The sequence below is a fragment of the Cupressus sempervirens genome, chromosome 5 (genome assembly GCF_028749045.1).
Source record: "Cupressus sempervirens isolate cs-2001-9-10 chromosome 5, ASM2874904v1, whole genome shotgun sequence".
Classification (NCBI taxonomy): domain Eukaryota; kingdom Viridiplantae; phylum Streptophyta; class Pinopsida; order Cupressales; family Cupressaceae; genus Cupressus; species Cupressus sempervirens.
The window spans coordinates 80,289,061-80,304,526 of record NC_143122.1 but is presented as its reverse complement, the minus strand read 5'-3'; positions in this window follow the sequence as shown (position 1 = coordinate 80,304,526).

The window sequence follows — 15,466 nt, the reverse complement described above, 5'->3', positions numbered from 1 at the left end:
CATGATTTTCAGGCTCAACAATCAATGCAAAGACATCTCCTGCATAACAAGTATGCATGAATGTATGTGTACAATATATATAACATAGTTGAAATCAATTGATAATTAATTAACAAGTTGAGATTAATTTTTATGATACTCACCCACTTTTACCAATCCAAAGATATGATTATAATCATTAGAAATCAATGGAATATCATCAAATTTTTTATCATCTTTATCAAATGTATTGGTAACATCAAGTGGTACCAAAATCCATGCACCTATATATCCATGTGTTTGATTGATGCATTCTTCATAGTCTTCATCAATGCAACTATCACAAAAACATGAGTATTCTCTTGTCTTCAATGTCCAATTGCAATTATCTGTACTCATGACTGAATGTAAGGAATGTGTCTTTTCTATCTTCTTGCAACCATGCATGTTTTTTCTATTAACACCTGAAAGTTTGAATTAAATTGAAAATATAGACAAATTGAATTTAAACTTCAACGAATTGAAAAATAAAACTTAACAATAAAATTTTATAACTTAATTGCATAAAAGTTAAACATACGTACACATCCATTCCTGTTATCTCCCAAAAGACTCTATATGGTACCTTTCGACTCGTGGTTGATGATGTCCCAACCTCATCTAATGCAAAATGAGTCTTACACCATTCAACAACATCATGTGCATCATTTACACGAACTCCCTGATAATTCATTTGATACTTTCGCAAAGCACGTTTGATGCAAGCTCCAGCACCATCATGTTCACCTTTTCCATGGCCACTCTTGAAGAAATTCCATATGTGTTTTATATTCTCATTGCGATGATATCTATACAATGCATAAAATGGTCTAGATGATCTAAACTATGCAGCACATCCATCTGACCAAACATAATGTTTATCAACATTTATGTTTCTTTCTTTTAAATAAGAAAAGAAAATAATGAAGCAATGTTCTACATAGTGAATGTCATGTTATTTATCATCACTTATATAAAAATGATATTCCTTTATAATTACTCATGCTTGAACTATACTCTAAACACCATCCAAATCTAACAGTGCATGTCTATAACAAACATGTACCATAATAGTGACCTGCTTATTAAAGTAATAATTTGATTAAATTGCTTTTTGATGAACAAAGGAATAGTTCTCTACAAAATCAACAACTGATACAATTGTTCCAAGTGGGAAATTATCTCTCAGAGTTTGAAACTATTGTGCTTGCCACTTTGCAAAAAATGCATGACTAATATAAGGTTGAATCAATTTCTTAAATCTGTCCATAAATGTTAGAATAGGCAACTCCTCTTCAACATATTCCAACCTTTTTGTTTCTTTCCCCAACTTTGTTTCATTCTTGACATACTTGTAACTTTTACAATTCAATATTTTTGTTACATCAATATTTTTAGTTTTCAAAGGAAATAGAGCCAATTCACCACATGTTTCACATAATCCTTTGATGCAATTTATTTGACTAGCTAGATCATCTATCTTGTCACACAAAATGGATGCTATAAACTCACTTCTCCTACTAGGAGGAGTAGCATGAAAACCATATGTGTCTTCTACAAACTTTTGAAATACCTGACAGTGGAGATCAAACTCAATATGATGACAACAACAACATGTTTCAAACACTTTGTTTGACTTCACAAAGTATGGCTTCAATTTTTCAAACAATGTTTGCCCAACTTTTACATTAGGATGTTCACTGCAAAATGACACATATAACTCATGTTGTGTTGTGTCCAACCAATGTTTTGTATGATGTTCATATTGACTAGGTGCAATCCTATGCCTGATAACATCTCTATTGTTTGATGAAGGATGAGTGTTATCAATCCAAAATGATATGACTAAATTTTTTAAGGGCATATGCACTGAGTTGTGGTGCCAAAAAGTTGATAAGGAAATTTTATTTTCCTATTTTAAAAAGTGTGTGCGCGCTATAGTGCGTGCGTGCTATAGTGCATATGCGCTATAGTGCGTACACGCTTTTAAAAAAAAAAGTATATATGATGGGCTGCAAACCCACAGCCCATCATTTTCATTAGCATTTTCTTCTACTCCTACAGCGAGCAACGTGCACGTGAGTTGAAAACTCAACATTTACACCACCATTTGCCAAAATGCCTCCTCGTCGATGAAATCCAAGACCACAAGCGCACCCACGACGATGCCGTAAGTGATATGAACCTAACTTTGCATTGTTTGATATATATTTCATATTGTTTTGTAAGTTTTTTATATTCTTTTGTAGGGTTTTTACAAATTTCATTTAGATTTGTTTATTTATTTGAATTTCAATTGATTTTTTATCAGGAAATGTTCATAATCAACCAAAAAATCCACAAGAACATCAAAACCCTCAAGAAACCCAAAACCAAAACCCTCCTCAAGAAGAAGAACAAATTCCACAACCTGAACCAATTGCAAGACCTCCACCAAGCACACAAGAAAATATAAGAAATGAAATAGAGAGAGGCAAAACTCAATTAGAAGGAATCATTGCTCGGTTGAAAGAATCCAGGCAAACCAATCCAATGAGGGCTCAATTGGCATCATCCCTTGAATCCATTAACACTCAAATAGCCTCAGTTAGTGGTTAGTTAGATATTTGGCTGGCTAAGAGGGATGAACAAAAAGGATTTTATGCAAATAAATTGTCATATGAAGATCTTAGAAAAAAGGAAATACCAAAAGGTAGTATATGTGCATTATTTAGAAAACCTGATGAGAAAAATACTATTAGAGAGGGTACTAAACGATTCCCCATCCATTGGTACGTACATGATACTATTAGAAATAATTTTTGGGATAGATGGTGGATGGTTTTTGATGCCCCTCCTTGCAACAATCACGAGGTCCCCATGTATTTTTTGAAGAAATTATATTGTTAGTTTTTCCTTGGGAAGATCCCCAATTATTTTGATATGTTAGACTCCCAGGGTAGAGGTGGGGGGTCATCATTTGAGAGGCCCAGAGCATGTCATGACCCTAATGTAGTTAGGGCACCTGTGGTCCATCCATAGTGTGAGCATGTGATTATTCCTTCAGTTGTGAAGGAACATGTAGAGGCCAACACTCTAGGGACCATTAATGCTTTGACACAGACCCTCATCCATTCCACGTGCCCATTAGTTGAGGGGGAGCCTTCTATACGTCGTGGTCACATGTGCACTTCATGCAGATCCCTATGCACATTTGGCACTCATGTCGGAGATGGTGCAGATGATGGGCTTGTCACCGATCAGTTTCTAAATGAGACATTTGGCATTGACACACAGGTAAATTACTAATTTGATCACATTTCATACTTATAGTGAATGATTAATTAATTGGGATTTATTGACATTGTTCAAAATTTAGGGTCAAAGTGTTCCTGGGCCTAGCAGCTATCCTCCAGGCCCATTTTTTGTCCCTTCGACGAGTCCTGAGGTATGTATCAATTTAATCATTTTAATTAATACATATATTTATTATGTAATCATATTAAGGATTGACCAAAAAAAATATACATGTGCATCAGTTCTCCACAGGACGCTCAACCTTTACCACAGACGCAGAGCAGAGACATCAAACGAGCTTCACACAGGTACAGTTGTTTCATGTTAATTTAATTCATTTGATTATATTTATTCCATGTTTTATGTTAGATATAACATGTATTGTATGACATGCAACTCATGATGTCAAACACACCTCCTCATCTACGATAGTCTGTTGATAGTGGAGTGGCCGCAGCTGTGGCTAGCTCACAGCCACTGACGGAGGTATGAAAGAATTTTCTTTGTTTTAGTTTTTTATAATAGTTAATCTCAAATTTTCTAATGTTATTTATAAGTGATTATATTTATTGAATTGTTGTAGGGTCTTGTCACGCCTGATCGTCCACGAGCATTTGAGGTGGACTTACAGAGTGACTATTTGTTGGCGGTAAGAAAATAATTGATTTTGTGAGTACATATATTTGATTTCAATGTATAATAAATATTGTTTCATATCTACTTTCTTTGTATCAGTTGGACTTGGAGAAGAGCCTCAACAAGAGGTCAAGTGAGCGTGTCAGGAGGGCCCCGTCATCTCCACTGTCTCCCTCCACACGACGGCAGAGGACGTCGAGAGACTTGTTTCCTTCCCCTCGTGGGAAGGAAAAGATGTAGTTGAGATATTTGATACATATATATAGAGACTTGTTTCCTTCCCCATGTATATATATAGGCATCTGAGAGACATATTCGATACACATTTGATGTACATATGACATTCTAAATTTGATGTATGACATATTTGATGTATGACATTATTGGTTAATATATGATATGTTTGTTCATATACGACATTATTGGTTATCATAATATATTATGTGTTTGTTAATGTATATGACATTATTGGTTATCATTTTATATTATATGTTTGTTCATGTATGATGTTAAATTAGATATGTTCGTGTATGACATTAAATTAGATATGTGAATGTATGAAATTAAATTCAATTGGTAGAGAGTTGCCATTATGTCTACCAACTAGTAGATGTTCTTTTTTGCTTTATTAGTATTTCTCAAAAACTGCAAAGAAGCTGTTTCTGGTGCATAGTTGTAAACAATTTTGATCATCAACTTCATATACTCATGGCTTTGGCTGCGAACACTTGTAACTTTGGCTATAAGCATCCATGGCTTTGGCTATGTGCACTAGTGGCTTTGGCTGTGAGCATTTATGGCTTTGGTTGTAGGCACAATATAGCCTTGGCTGTAGGTTGTCTTTCTTGCTGCATGTCGAAGTTACCTTCAAGAATATCATTAGTCTAAGATTATTACAATTAAAATACTATGACATAATACCTTGGAAATAATAGTCTTTAACCCATTACTTTATTTGTTAAAACATCATGTAGTATCTACTATAGTCCTTCTACTCAAATATGTTTTCAAAAATACTTAGTATGGCAAAGAAATGTCTATGGAAAGCTTGTCAAATAGTATATTGAAGAACTAAATGTGGATAGTCATTAGTACCCATCAATAAGAACATGGACATCTTTCTCAAGCAAGCCATATGACATTAGCAAGTAATTTATAAATTTCCTTTGCAAATAACTAGAAGATGCTATGAATCTTAATATAGAGTTAATCACGAACTCATTATTCCATCCAAGAAGCATATATCACCCTAAGCCAATTAACTGACAGGATAAAAATTAATTCAATTTCAACAAAATTTTGAGTATAACAAGCATCTTAGGGATTCTTACAAGAATTAACACGATGTTCACAAGAGCATTACAAGTTCTTGTAATGCTATTTCACATATTGTAATCATATTCAGTTTTGAATGGCCATTTGTGTTACAAGCATAAATGTTCTTTAAGGTCTTTTAATTCTAGACATGAATTTTATTATGAAGCTTTTTTATGACAACCCACTCAATGCATATATTATTGTTCCACATTATGCTAATTTGACTTTCATTGGTTGATTTGGGTCTAGACATGATGTTATTCACTACCTTTTTTATATATTATTTTTTTGTAGTGAGGTTCAGGCCTGAATGAATGTATTAATCATCGAAGTTGTGAACCTTGGTCAAGATCCTTACAAATATATTTTCAAATTGGACCTCAAATAATTTTCTCAGTCACCCCCTGTACACAGATACTGAAATTGTAGTTAATTACAAAATTAATACTAAATTAACACAAGTTTAATTCAGAAGTATTATGTACCTCAATAGGATAGATTATTATTGACCGGGAAGCTTTATCTTAGAGCAGTCGGTTTCCTAAATCTTTAGCGCAATGATAGTCTTATAGAATGTGGAATTAGGTTTGCTAGCTAAGGAACATTCTTTAAAAGGTAGAGGAAACTCAAGACTCACATGTTTCCAATCAATATAAATGTTTAAATGGCTTCTCTAATTTTTTCTATTTATGATCTTAAAACTTAACCTTCTAAATGCATTGATGGGGAAATAAATATCTTCTAGGAACTAAAGGCTAATCATGTTTAATACTTACAATTCTCTATTTTTATCTAATAATTTAAAAAAGATTGTACAAGTGTTTTCAAAGAGCAACACTTGTCACTAACATCATAAGAAGGAATATCCAAGGAGTCTTACCACTGATCCTCCACCACCAAATTCAAGAGAAAAAAAAATTCCACTACTAAAGAGATAGTAACAATGATCATCCCTAGTCTCTCCCTTATCACAAAATGATTAGCATCAAAATTTGCATTTCCAATTGTGTCATGTGCGTTGAAACGATAGTAACATTTTCACTCTCTTACCTAATGTCTCCCATTTCTGAAACTCCTGGGGAAGGGCAAGGCCATCTTCTCAGTACTTCAAAATACAACGAGTTCCATTTTTTCACATATTGATAATCGTTGACTTAAAGTATGGTCGAAGTATTGATAGCCCATAGATATGCCCCGTCAAAGATCGCAGCCCTGTGGCATTTAGTGACCCTTAGGGACATTCTGGTTCAGCATGCCTGAGAACGTTCGAGCACTGAAGGGGACAGGAAGAGGTTGGGGATAGGGTTTACCCGGCCACCTAGAGCTAATGGAGCAGACAGTTTGATCCCACAACGAAAGATGAGAGAGATTTGGTAGTTGGGAACTTTGTACTGGCCAACACTACAAGTTTCAGCATCACCCGAGATGGCATTGTAGAATGAAAATGGAATGTGATCTCCGAAAAGAGAGACAGGGTAGTGTAGGTCTCTACAACACAATCCTGTAGGAATTGGAATCTTATCCATATCTCACACGAGCTACAAGATATGCCCCGTCAAAGATCGCAGCCCTGTGGCATTTACTAACCCTTAGGGACATTCTGGTTCGGTGTGCCTGAGAATGTTCGAGCACTAAAGGGGACAAGACAAGGTTGGGGATAGGGTTTACCTAGCCACCCGAAGCTAATGGAGCAGACAGTTTGATCCCACGACAAAAGATGAGAGAGATTTGGCAGTTGGCAACTTTGTACTGACCAACACTGTAAGTTTCACCATCACCTGAGATGGCGTTGTAGAATGAAAATGAAATGTGATCTCCAAAAAGTGAGAGAGGTTATTGTAGGTCTCTACAACACGACCTTGTAGGAACTAGAATCACATCCATACCTCGTCTGAGCTTCGAGATATGCCCCATCAAAGATTGCAGCCCTATGGCATTTAGTGACCCTTAGGGACATTCTGGTTTAGCGTGCCTGAGAATGTTTGAGCACTGAAGGGGACAGGAAGAGGTTGGGGATAGAGTTTACCCGGCCACTCGAAGCTAATGGAGTAGACAGTTTGATCCCACGATGAAAGATGAGAGAGATTTGGCAGTTGGCAACTTTGTACTAGCCGACATTGCAAGTTTCAGCATCACCCAAGATGGCATTGTAAAATGAAAATAGAATGTGATCTCCAAAAAGAGAGAGAAATTATTGTAGGTCTCCGCAACACGGTCCTGTAGGAACTAGAATCATATCCATACCTCCCACGAGCTCTGAGATATGCCCCGTCAAAGATCGCAGCCCTATGGCATTTAGTGACCCTTGGGGACATTCCAGATTGGTGTGCCTAAGAATGTTTGAGCACTGACAGGGATAGGACAAGGTTGGGGATAGGGTTTACCTAGCCACCCGGAGCTAACGGAGCAGACACTTCGATCTCACAACGAAAGGTGAGAGAGATTTGGCAGTTGGCAACTTTGTACTGGCCCATACTGCAAGTTTTAGCATCACTCGAGATGGCATTGTAAAAAAAAAATGGAGTGGGATCTCCAAAAAGTGAGAGAGGTTATCGTAGGTCTCTGCAACATGGTCCTGTAGGAACTGGAATTGCATCCATACCTCCCACGAGCTCCGAGATATGCCCCGTCAAAGATTGCAGCCCTATGGCATTTAGTGACCCTTGGGGACATTCTTGATTGGCGTGCCTGAGAATGTTCAAGCACTGAAGGGGATAGGATGAGGTTGGGGATAGGGTTTACCCGACCAAGCGGAGCTAACGGAGTAGACAGTTTGATCCCACAAGGAAAGGTGAGAGAGATTTGGCAGCTGGCAACTTTGTACTGGCCAACACTACAAGTTTCAGCATCACCCAAGATGGCGTTGTAAAATGAAAATAGAATGTGATCTCCAAAAAGTGAGAGAGGTTATTGTAGGTCTCTGCAACACATTCCTATAGGAACTAGAATTGCATCCATACCTCACACGAGCTTCGAGATATGACCCATCAAAGATCACAACCCTATGGCATTTAGTGACCCTTAGGGACATTCTGGTTCAGTATGCTCGAGAACGTTCAAGCACTGAAGGGGACAGGAAGAGGTTGGGGAAAGGGTTTACCTGGCCACTTGGAGCTAATGGAGTAGACAGTTTGATCCCATGAGGAAAGGTGAGAGAGATTTGGTAGTTGGCAACTTTGTACTGGCCAACACTACAAGTTTCAGCATCACCCAAGATGGCGTTGTAAAATGAAAACAAAATGTGATCTCCAAAAAGTGAGAGAGGTTATTGTAGGTCTTTGCAACACGGTCCTATAGGAAATAGAATCACATCCATACCTCACATGAGCTTCGAGATATGCCCCATCAAAGATCGCAGCCCTATGGCATTTAGTGACCCTTAGGGACATTCTGGTTCAGTGTGCCTGAGAATGTTCGAGCACTGAAGGGGATAGGAAGAGGTTGGGGATAGGGTTTACCTGGCCACCCGGAGCTAATGGAGTAGACAGTTTGATCCCACGAGGAAAGGTGAGAGAGATTTGGCAGTTAGCAACTTTGTACTGGCCAACACTACAAGTTTCAGCATCACCCAAGATGGCGTTGTAGAATGAAAACAGAATGCGATCTCCAAAAAGTGAGAGAGGTTGTTGTAGGTCTCTGAAACACGGTCTTGTAGGAACTAGAATTGCATCCATACCTCATACGATCTTTGAGATATGCCCCATCAAAGATCGCAACCCTATGGCATTTAGTGACCCTTAGGGACATTCTAGTTCAGCGTGCCTGAGAACCTTCGAGCATTGAAGGGGATAGGAAGAGGTTGGGGATAGATTTTACCTGGCCACCCGAAGCTAATGGAGCAGATAGTTTGATCCCACGACAAAAGATGAGAGAGATTTGGCAGTTGGCAACTTTGTACTAGCCCACACTACAAGTTTCAACATCACCTGAGATGGCATTGTAGAATGAAAATGGAATGTGATCTCCAAAAAGAGAGAGAGGTTATTGTAGCTCTCCGCAACTTGGTCCTGTAGGAATTGGAACCGCATCCATACCTCACATGAGCTCTGAGATATGCCCTATCAAAGATCACAACCCTATGGCATTTAGTGACCCTTGGGAACATTCCGGATTGGCGTGCCTGAGAATGTTCGAGCACTGAAGGGGATAGGATGAGGTTGGGGATAGGGTTTACGCAGCCACTCGAAGCTAACAGAGTAGACAGTTCGATCCCATGACGAAAGGTGAGAGAGATTTGGCAGTTGGCAACTTTGTACTGGCCCACATTGCAAGTTTCAGCATCACCCGAGATGGCATTGTAAAACAAAAATGGAGTGTGATCTCCAAAATGTGAGAGAGGTTATTGTAAGTCTCCACAACACGGTCTTTTAGGAACTAGAATTGTATCCATACCTTGCACAAGCTCCAAGATATGCCCCGTCAAAGATCGCAGCCCTATGGCATTTAGTGACCCTTGGGGACATTCCGGATTGGCATGCCTGAGAACGTTCGAGCACTGAAGGGGATAGAACAAGGTTGGGGATAGGGTTTACCCGGCCACCCAGAGCTAATGGAGTAGACAGTTCGATCCCACGACGAAAGGTGAGAGAGATTTGGCAGTTGGCAACTTTGTACTGGCCCACACTGCAAGTTTCAACATCACTCGAGATGGCATTGTAAAACAAAAATGGAGTGTGATCTCCAAAAAGTGAGAGAGGTTATTGTAGGTCTCCATAACATGGTCCTGTAGGAACTAGAATCACATCCATACCTCGCATGAGTTCTGAGATATGCCCCGTCAAAGATCGCAGCCCTATGGCATTTAGTGGCCCTTGGGGACATTCTGGATTGGCATGCCTGAGAACATTCGAGCACTTAAGGGGATAGGATGAGGTTGGGGATAGGGTTTACCCGACCATGCAGAGCTAACGGAGCAGACAGTTCAATCCCACAAGGAAAGGTGAGAGAGATTTGGTAGTTAGCAACTTTGTACTAATCGACATTGCAAGTTTCAACATCACCCGAGATGGCATCGTAAAATGAAAATGGAGAGTGATCTCCAAAAAGTGAGAGAGGTTATTGTAGGTCTCCAAAAAGAGTGTTTAAAAATGCAAAAGCAGTTGGGGGTCCTTTGTATGGTTTGGGAGTTTGACCATTAAAACTAGAAATTGTCCTAGTAGTAAGTGTTGGTAACAGTTTTGAAATTTGATTGTTGAGTGTTGAGAAACCTCAAGTTTGGGATTTTTCTTGTTGGTTTGAGTCTATAATAACCATTTCCATCTGAAAAGTCGAGTGTTGAAACCATTTAAGAATTATTTGCATAGTTTTCCCTAAAATTTGAGTGCATAAAAAGGGGTATGTGATTGCTCCCAAGGTGGATTTAGTGTTTTCTCCAAACAAGAGTTGCATTTTATGTTTGAAGTCATCTAATATAACCAAAGTTAAGGTGTTTGAACCATTTTGGGGTTCTAGAGACGTTGCAAAGTAAGAGTTCTAGAAAGCCCCAGGGTAAAGGGGCTAGAAAGGAGGGTTTTGTAAAAACCATTGTAAAGTTGATCATGAGACCAAAAAAATAGAAGAATCCTTGCATTTGAGTCGTGTATTAAGAATTTTTTGGGTCATGGGAGTTCCAAAAGTCAAGGGATTGTGAGTTGCTTTGTAAATGGCCTCAAACTAGGCCTAGTTGGCAGACTGAAATAGCCAGTTTTGAGTGATATTTTACAAAACAAGTGTAGTTGGTTTTGGATTATATTTTAGAGTGAGGAAAAGGGTATTTTAATCACCCAATATTTTAGGAATTTTTGTGGAAAATTTTGGAGAAAACAACAAATTAGTGACTGGCAAGGGCTAGTTGGAACAAGCCTAGAAGAGGCAAAATTTAGAAAGTGTAAGAGATGAGTTGCTGAGAGTGTGCAAGGAGTTGGAACATGTTAGATGAGATTTTTTGAGATGATCCAAGGTGTTGAGGCCATGATATGATGCCAAGGACAAGTTTTGGTACTTGCACAGGGTGTTCCAACCAAGCTACAAATGCATAGGATAGGACCTTGTAAGGTACTTGCAAATTATGGTTCTAATGCTGACAAAATAGAACTCCCACCAAACTTGGAAATTTACCTTATCGTTAATTTCAAGGACTAAGTTCAATATAAAGGGCCTACATTCATAGAAGGACAAACAAAATCAAAGGTTGAAGAAGTCACTATCCCATTATAATCTCAGCCAAAAGCTGAAAAGGTTATGGATTCAAGAATCAAGAAGAAGACTTGTCATGGCACCTATATGGAGCATCTTATCAAATGGAAGGATCAACCAGAATCTAAAGTAACATGGATAGATGAGAGTGATTTTGGAAAGAAAGGTATTCCTACGAAATTCCTTCAGATTTATCCACCATGAGTTCTTTGTCACATAGTCAATTGGTGTGCATAGATCCTAGGGAAGGGGATAGTTGGGAGATATCCTCTTGGGAATAGGGTCAAGAAGAAACCCTATAGGATCAGAAGAAGTCATTGGTTAGTTTGGGCATAGTGGCCTAAACTAGCAGGGTGGGTCTCCTTACATTACTGTTGGTTAGAGAATTCCAATTTTTATTTGTTCAAGGCTAAGAGACATATTAAAAACTACATTTTCAATTATGATATTAGATTAAGCTTGCTAATGCAAGATTCACAACTAGATTGGTTGTAGGAGGTTGTCACAAACCTTGGGTAACCAAATACTTGTGGGGATGAAAATGTTTCCCTTTTAATTCCATCCCCACCACATGTTGACCCCAAGGACGTCATCTAATGCTTTGCAAATGGTGGCAACCATGATGAAATAAATAGTTAACAATTTTTTGATACCCAGGCCCAAAATGACTATGGTGGAGATGTTGATTTTATACATTACATGCCACCAGATAGAAAACAACATAGTGGTTTACCCAGTAGATTCCTATAGCTACCAAAGAAAAGGATACAAAATTCTAAGGAACAAGAGAGACTAAGGAGTTATTTGAGGCTAATGCACTTTACATGAAGGAGAAGATCAGGGATAGGAAAGATGGGAGAGAGGAAAAGATTGCAAGAAATGAGATCTTAGATGCTATAGAGAGGGGAAAATGAGTTGTAGAAATGGTTGCACTAAAGGAATAGAAGAGGAAAGAAAGAGAGGATAATCTAGATTAGGAAATATTCTTACTTAATAAGTGTAACCCCAAGCATTGTCACCATAGTTGGCAACAAATGGTGAGAGTCCCAATCAACTAGTGAAAGAAATGACTAAGTTGATGGAGCTGAATCCTACATTACACACATCTCCTAGTAGTAGACAGGAGGATGTTGGGATTGGGAGCATAGCACCTATTCCCTTTCCCAGTTTTATGGACAATTGATGGGAACTCAAGTAGATGGGAGAAATTCCAATTTTTTTGAAGCGATAAAGTTTTTTGATGTATTTAGAATATCTAAGATAGACTTATTTTTTATGTGAACTAAACCATTCTTACATTACTATTTAAATGTATTTGTATTGTTATAATAGTTTGATTGTTGGTCATGGTGTAAAATATGCAAAGTTTAGAAATATAAATAGTTAATCATAGAGATATTATATAATTAATTTATTTTAAATAATAGAAATAATCATAACAAATAGATAGAAATAAAAAATAATAATTTTATACAAAAAGTTTTAATTTATTTTAAATAATTAAATAATAGAAACATCGTAGAATTAATAATTCAGTACAATCATAACAAATAGACACTAAATAATCCCAAATTCAAACATACGAAGGTCCAACTAGAATAATGACTTTAAATAACCAAATACCAAAGCCAAACAAAGGAAATGGGACTTTTACCTTAAATGAATAAATTACATGAAGAAGGGTGGCTGGCTATTTGGAAATCTACTTATTTTTCTTCTCTCCCTCCTATCATCCAAGAGAACATGCAATGAAAGAAAAATATCATCACAATAAGAAAATATGAAAAATATTGTTCTAGCTTTAAAAAAAATGGAGACATCAAAACATAAAATCTAGATTCTAAACAAATCAAAACATAAAATCTATGATTTAAACTAAATCTCATCACTTATGCATCATAACAATACGGTCCACCTTAGTCATGTGGAGAGTCTTGGGGAAGAGGTTGCAACAATGTATTTGGATCCAGTTGATCACTCTTTCTCTCTCTCCCTCTCTCTGTATTCAATCTAATGAGCCGACTGGATCTGCTCGACATTTTAATGTCTCAAGTATTGCCTCATGGTCTGACTCGTGAACTCTCCAAAGATTCTTATTATGTGGTTTTCCACCATATTTTGTCAAGTGGACATTTGATGCGACAACAAGATTTTAATAATGAAGAATATTCCTCTCTGTTTGCCAATCCTCGAATAACCACAAGTTAGGGTTCTTCATAGAATATCGTCTAAGCCATGTGCTGGTTACAACCACCACACTGACATTGTACTCTAAACCTTCACCATCTATAACCGAGTGATCCAATTTTTGTTTGGCTTGAACACAATGACACAAATAATAATTTGTCCCTTCTTCATTGTCTTCAGGTGCAATAACAACAAAAACATGGCCTGCACTGACAAATGTACAAAATGCGGTCATTAATTCAGAAAATACTTGCATAAAAGTTATAAAGTTACATATTGAAATTACAAAGATATATAAATATATATATATTACCAGGTTGCACTAGATCAGACAAGCGGTCAAAGTCAATAGACGATTCTATCTGTACCATTTCCAGTGCTTGTGGGGGATGATAGGTGTCAATTGGGTCCAAACCCCGTATATCCCATTTATCCACCCATTCAGTCGACTCACAGTCATCCCAATTTTCCTCTGCACATGATGGACAATAGCATGCCATTTTTCATGTGTGGATACTCCATGAACTTGCATCAGAGCTTCTAAAAGAGTGCAACTCACTGGATCCTGTTAGTGTGCAACAATCCTGATATGGTGCAATGTTAGTATTATCTATCAACCAAAAAAATCTACGAACCGTAGACTCACCTTCCTTGCCTGGACCCATTGTAGCGTTACACCACTAGACGATGGATTTTGCATCTATCAATATTGCTCCATCTTTGTACTTTAGTTCTTCATGAGCTAAGGCTCTCTTGATGCATGCGCCTGCACCATCGTGCTCTCCCTTTCCATGACCAGCCTCTGTGAAATTCCACATGTATTGAATTCTACACAACTTGTGCATCCTGCTCAACCAATAGAACATCTGTGCATTCTTGAATTGAGATGCGCAATTGTCTGACCAAATAATGTGTTGACGATATGTGATGCCCCTATTAGCCAAATCTCCATAAAATAGTTGAAAACAACCATGTACGAACTCCATAGAATGTGATCGATCATCACTAATGTAAAAATGGTACTCCCTCAAAATCTTCCTGTCATCCTCTGTACTTGTAGGTGAATGCATGAATGTTATGTGAACAAATATGGAAACCTATTGAGAAGTATAATACTTTTCTTGTACCTCATTTTGTGGTTGTAGTGTGTACTTCTCTGCGAAATCTACAACTAAAACAATGGTATCCAGTGGAAATGTATCCTTGCACAACTTGAATTAAAAATCCAGCCATCGAGCTCTATGGGTATGCCTTGCATACTCGTAAATAATGTTTTCACGAAAAATCTTCATGAACTCATACACTGGAATCTTTTCAATGACTAAATCACATCTTTTACCATGTTTCCCATCTTTTAGAACATATGTCACTGTCTTAAATTTTCCATAATCTACTATTTCATTTCCAATTGCATGTGTACTATCCATATGTTGACAAGTTGATAAAAGTTGCAAAAAACCACAAAATAAGCACGTACCATCCAAGCATGATGTCTTGTAAAATTGTTGGCCAACCCTTATTTCACATAAAATGTTGGATATGAATTTCCTTGAAGATCTTGGTGGCTCATTTATGTCACAATCTTGCAAAACAAACTGAGAATGCAAAATTACGCATATATGCCTAAAAACATCAAAATGGTTAGAAAATTTAATATGTATCCTACAACAACAAGTTGTGCATGTGTGATTTATCTTCACATAAAAAGGTTTACCCATCTCAAAAAATCTTTGACTTATTTGAATTTGAGGATACATACCAATAAATTTTGCAAAAAATTGTGTCTGTGTTGTGTCCAAAAAATGTTTTGCATGTGGCTCACGATTTTGGCTACCAATCATCCTTCTTACAACATCTC